The sequence below is a fragment of the Balaenoptera musculus genome, chromosome 10 (genome assembly GCF_009873245.2).
Source record: "Balaenoptera musculus isolate JJ_BM4_2016_0621 chromosome 10, mBalMus1.pri.v3, whole genome shotgun sequence".
NCBI classification, from domain to species: domain Eukaryota; kingdom Metazoa; phylum Chordata; class Mammalia; order Artiodactyla; family Balaenopteridae; genus Balaenoptera; species Balaenoptera musculus.
The window spans coordinates 77692951-77698987 of record NC_045794.1 but is presented as its reverse complement, the minus strand read 5'-3'; the positions used below and the strand labels follow the sequence as shown (position 1 = coordinate 77698987).

At 44.4% G+C, this 6037-nt stretch overlaps 1 long non-coding RNA gene across 1 annotated transcript; it reads right to left on the bottom strand.

The window, feature by feature from the left end:
• Positions 1 to 769: 769 nt before the first annotated feature.
• On the bottom strand, positions 770 to 4838 carry LOC118902255. Its single transcript, XR_005021535.1, has 3 exons — positions 4736 to 4838; positions 4148 to 4358; positions 770 to 2136 (listed from the first exon to the last, which is right to left on the bottom strand). It is a non-coding gene; the product is annotated as an uncharacterized LOC118902255 (long non-coding RNA).
• Between the last annotated feature and the right edge of the window lie 1199 nt (positions 4839 to 6037).

The window sequence follows — 6037 nt, the reverse complement described above, 5'->3', positions numbered from 1 at the left end:
TAAGGGCATTTGGGGTGAGGCAGCTCTTCACTGTGTAGGGCTAGTGCCCACACTGCCTGCTGATGCCTAATATCCTTGGCCACTGCCCACTCCACGGTAATAGCACCCCCCTCCAATAATGCATGGTGGGTGATAACTCCCCACAAAAAATGCCTCCAAACATTTCCAAATGCCACATGGTAGAAGGCTGGGGGGATGTGGTAACACTCCTGGTTGGGAACTATTGCTAAACTAAAGTTAAAGTCTTGCTGGAGGCCTCACTGGGAAAACAAGCTATTTTCAGATTTTTTAAAATAGAATGAAAGTCAAGTTCAATTACCAAGTGGCTTAGTGGTGGGGGGTGGGGACCAGAGTAAGCAAATGAGAACCCAAATGAGAAGACGGCAAAGACATAAAAAGTCGTGGCAAGAGTGGGGACAGACAGAAAAGGCCGGGCGCTGCAGACAGAGCCTTCCTGGTTTGGGGCTGCTGTTAGGAGCAAGACCAGTTTCTTCCTGCTTGTCTGACAGGTGCCACCTGGCACCTGACAATGACCAGAGAGAGTGCCCGCTACCTGCTGATGAACAGGCAGTGCAACCTATCGCTTGAACTAAATGCAGTGTGACACCAAGCCAGGAAGGTATTCTGCAAGGATACAAGAATCATATGATGAAAAATGCAACAGACTTATCAATCATTAAAGAGGGAAAGAAGGTCCCAGAAAACCACGAGTCTCTTTCCAAGTGACCCCTAATGTGCTGCTAACAGTGAGGATGAATTGTGAGGATGAGAATAAATTGATGCTATTTGTACACCACCCAAGATACCGTTCATGCCCTTTAAAAATCTTGGTTATTTTTGGTACCTTTGAGCCCTACTTTTCCTAGCGCACTCCAAGGTTTTGTGTCCTCTGCCTCAGCGTGTCTGTAGAACAAATCTTTCCAAAGTTGTTAATAGGTGGTCATAGAAAAAAAGCTTCCAACGTTAAGTTTGGTAAATACTGCACATTTCCATTTTGGAGATTCACAATGCACACTGGCACCGTAAAGCTTTTGAGAAGACTTCTTCTGTTCCCTTGGTAATTTAAAAGGCAAAATCCAAACTCCTTGCCTGGTTTTAAAAGTCAGCTGACTTGCCCCACTTTACCCAGTCGATGTAATTTTGTTGGGAGGCCTACTCATCACTACTGTTCCTAGTATCCGTCTTATCCATCCTCACTTCTCGCACATTCCTTCCTCCTCTAGAAACCCCATTCCCAGCCTCTCCACTGACTTTACACTTCTGTCAAGCCTCAGCTCAAGATTCATGTCCTAACTACTGTTCCCCACAGTGAATTTTCTCTCTACTATGAATTTTCTCAGAACTGTATCTATAAAACGGGGTGGTCTCATGTCATTGTGATCCCTTCTAGGTTGCCTTGGGATCATTGTCTGGTTGTGTGATATATGCAGTCTGTAAGCAGCTTTGCTTCTTTTCAGCTTCTCAAGGGAGCCCGTTACTATATTATGGATACTATGGGTCTCGCAGAAAAAACACTTCTTGGTATATATCCCGGCGGATGCGCCAATGGCTGGCTTTGTTCCCTTGTAGAACCACCTAGAACCACCTAACGCTCTTCGTGTCTCTATGAATTAGCAGCCACCGGGTAATGATTGCACATATGTGTTCACACTGTCTATGTTTAATTACTCTGACGTTCCTCCAATTAAATGAAATGTCTGCTACAACAGATTATATCTAAAACTGAATAACATTGGGAGTATTCAAAGTTAAGAATGTGCTCCTGGAAATGGAAATTGACTTTTTACCTGCATGAATATTAAGAATTTATTTTTATTTCTAATATATTTCCTAACTTCCACCACCCCCCTCAGAAAAATCCCTGCCTTTCCCATGGTCTTTCTCATATCAGTTCATAATGATTCCATCTTTCCATTTGGTAAAAATACAATCTTGATGCTTCACCACCAGTTTTTTTCATTTTAACACCCTATCCAATCCATCAACAAATCCATTTGGTTCTCCCTTCAAAATGTAATCAGAACCTGACCCCTGCTCACCACCTCCACGTCACAGGATGCGTGCCCCTGGAAGCTGATTCTGAGATGGAGCTGAGTGGGCAGGAAGGTGATTAGAGAGTGCTCCTGGGACCGACACCTGTGAAAGGGAAGGAAACAGGCTTAGAAAGAGGGGGAAGCGGGGCTGAGATACTGTCACAAAGGCGGCCTGAGCTGACTCCACAAGGAGCCCTGAGCTGGGATGGCCCTTGGGAGCTGTTCTGAACTGAGGTGGGGAGCCAGGCCTTTATACCCCTTCACCTATAGTCACTGAATGCAGGCTGCCCAGGAAGGGGCAAGGCCATTGTGCAAGACGTCTCTCCTCAGAGGGGGCAATTCTTGAAGAGGGCTGACAGCCAAAGGCCATCAACTGGAGACCTCCCTGCTGCAGGAGGAATAAATCTTCCCTTCCTGAAGGGGATCTGAGCAGGGTACCACGCATCCACTGCACTTCGCCATGCCCGTCTTGACCCAAGCCTCCATCTTCTCAGGATTAGTGCAACAGCCTCTTCACTATTTCCCTGCTTCAGCTCTCTAAAAACGTCAGCTAGAGTGATCCTTTGGGACTATAAGTTAGATGATGTCATTGCCTCTGCTGAAAACCATCCAGTAGCTTCCCATCTCACCCTGAGTAAAAGCCAAAGTCATCACAGTAGCCTGTCAGACGCTCCCCCTCTACTCCTCACAGCTCTCCGACCTCAGCCCCTACTACCTGCCCTCTTGCTCACCACACTCTAGCCACTATGGCCCCCTTGCTATTCTTTGAAAATGTTTGGAAAGCTCTCATCTCAAGCCTTCACATTTTATTCTTCCCCTCACTCAGAATGTTCTCTCGGGCCTCAGCATGGCTCTCTCCCTCACCTCCTCCAGGTTTTTACTCATGTCACCTTCTACTCCATCCCCTGGCTCTCCCTGTCCCTTTGTTGCATCCTTTTTCTCCATAGCAGGGAGCTCTACAAGTGGAGAAATTCTGGACTGTTGCATTGACTGCTGTACCCCTAGTGTCTATATCCATGCCTAGCACATAACATGTGCTCGAAAAAACAGATGTTGAATGAACTTCTGTAAGTTACAGAAAGAGTTTCCATGATTGGCCCAAGTTGAAAATTATTCCATGGGTTCTCTAGGTCCCTAAGAAAGCCGTAACAGCTTTGAATCCTCTTCTTTTATTAAGCTTTAGTCATGCAGGTTATTCGGTTTTCTTTACCCAAATTAAAGGAGGAGTAGCTTAAGTGTCTTTTCTAGAACAGGCAATCGAGATGCCAGAATTCTGATTTTATCTCATACCCAAACCTTACAAAAACATTTTTTTCTTTCAAATTTGCTTTAGGCTCTTAAAAGTTGAAGATATGGCTTTTGACAATGATGAAGTTTATCTGAGCCCTGTGCTCCCTGAAAGCAGTGATGGTTAAGAAATGCCCCCCTTTTGTGTCCCAAGAAACAGCTAACCACCACAAAGGACAACCCAGCCTTCCCATATTCTCAGATAAGACCCGCCTCCATCCTTTCTCAGGAGTCCCACAGGATTTGTGGATGACTCCCTTGTTCACTTGCCTCTATAAAACCCAGGCCTCCTTCCTTCTCTTTGAGACATTCCTCATTAACAAATGTTCTCCCTATTGCAAAATTATATCCACAATTGACTGGTGCATATTGTCTTTCACACTTCATAAACAGGGGACTTGTGTTGCGAGGATTCATTTTGAGCCTCAAAGGTAGTATCCGTTGGAAAATCAACAGCTGACAATAGTAAGTGACAAAATAATTCTTGACAATAGACCACAGACAACCAAAGGGTCCACTTCCTTAGCAGAAAGCCAGCACAGAGCTCAGTTTCAGAGCAGGGAATAATTACTACTTCCAGAGGCTGACAGAAACTTGATTCAAGCAGGTGGCTGGACAAAAAGATAATGTTGGAAATAATTTCCTAGTATATAAAGTAGATGTGGCTCTATATAATTTCCTCCTGAAATTAATTAACCCCAGTGTGCTGGGCACAAAAGTCTCAGTCTTGCCCTGTCTAGGATCCCTGGTTCTAAAGAAATGGGATGGAGGCAGGATGCTCCTAGAGGCTAGAGATTGTCATACATTACATGTCTGCAAGCTCTTACCTTTCCAAGAGGTGGGTCCAAGAGGTCCACCAGCCTGCCCTCCCATAGGGCAGAAGATCTATGGTCAGCTGTATAAAGATCACGGTTTAGATAAATGGCTTCAACTTTATTCCAATACCTTGGTTAGTCCTTCATACCAGAGTTTACATTCTTGTGCAGCCCCACAGAAACACTTAGCTCCATTCTGTTGGACACAAGCCTTCCAAATACCCTACAAAGCCAACAAATGATCAGTCAGGCTTAGATGCCAGTGAGGTCTGGTGCCCATTTATAACCTATAGGCTTAGGGTTCTTGGGGTGAGTAACTTGGATTCAGGTGTACTGGGAATCCCCTAAAAATTACACGCCAAATGGGGTGTGTGTGTTTGTGCGCACGTGCATGCGTGTGCACTTTTCTAAAGAATGACTCCACAGTCTTCTCACACTCTTAAAGGGATCCATGCCCCCTGAATGGATAAGAACCACTACCTATTACAGATATTCTGGTCCTTCAAAGAAATATTCCCTAGGCAGATCCCCCTCCATCCTTGGCTTTGACACGGCCAGGAGTACCAAGTTCACCACCAGTCTATGAGTAGGCTTACTTACTTCATTTGTAGGCACTCGGTCTTCTCCAGGAATCCACAATGAGCCATTAAGTCATGCCAAGGACCTTGGTATCAGCTAAGTCTGATTAAGTCAATTCATCTCCTAGAAGCTGACAAGAGGGAGGTTATATGACCTAATCCAACCCATTCGATATTGTCTGTTAAGGGCTGCTGTAACAAAACGCTACAGACTGGGTAGCTTATAAACAACAAGAACGTACTGCTCTCAGTTCTGGAGGCTGGGAAGTGCAAGATCAAGAAGCCAACATGGTCACGTTCTGGTGAAGGTCCTCTCCTGGTTCATAGCTGGAGCCTTCTCACTGTGTCCTCACATGCTGGAAGGGGCTCTGTGGGGTCACTTTCATGAGGGCTCCATCTTATGACCTCATCACCTCCCAAAGGCCCCATCTCCTAATTCCCTCACCTTTGGGGGTTAAGATTTCAACATATGAATTCTGGCGGCGGGGGGGATACAAACATCTTGGCAGAGCAGATATTTTCCACAAATATTCTCCATCAACAATGTAATCTGACACCCAAAATAGCACTGGCTAGAGACAGAATGCGAAAATGAAATGGAAACATATGAGTATTACCAAGATGTTGGGTCCACTTTTTTCTTTTTCAGTACTGAAACCTGGATTTCATGGTCTACGTTTTGAATTAATAATAGCTTTTAGAGTTATCGCCACATATTCTGCATAATTTTAACAGACAAGGCTTAATTGGCTCACTGAACTGTGTCTTTGTGAGACTTTAATTTTCCTATAAAACAGCAAATGCCAACAAGATAGACATCCCTATTCTAAGCTGTTTACAGTTCTAAGAAGTAAACAGGCAGTTATTACATTAAAAACATTCCTTGTATGCCAGCAACATCTAACTTTAATCTGTGGGACTTTTAGAGCAAGAACTAAGGGCTAGAGATGGCACAAAGAACCCCCAAATACGCCTGATATCTAAAACCTGAAGCCTGACCTGATTCCCCTGTGGTTAAATAAAACACATGCTTCTCAATGTCATTGTCTTGATGTACAGAACGGGATAATATTGGCCACTTAGTCTATCAATAAGATTCTCTTAGCTTCTAGATTGCTTTGACACAGTAACTTGAAGGCATCTTGTAGACCTGTGGCAAGAAGTGCCATTTTGTCACATTGGATGTAAAATAAATTAAGTGGAATTCTGGTATCCATAAACTTCCCTTTAAGGGACCAACATACTAACTTGGGCAGCACTTACAAATCTCAATTGAAGTGTCACCTCCTCAGTGGCCAATTCTGTTGCTCCCTCCTCTGTGATA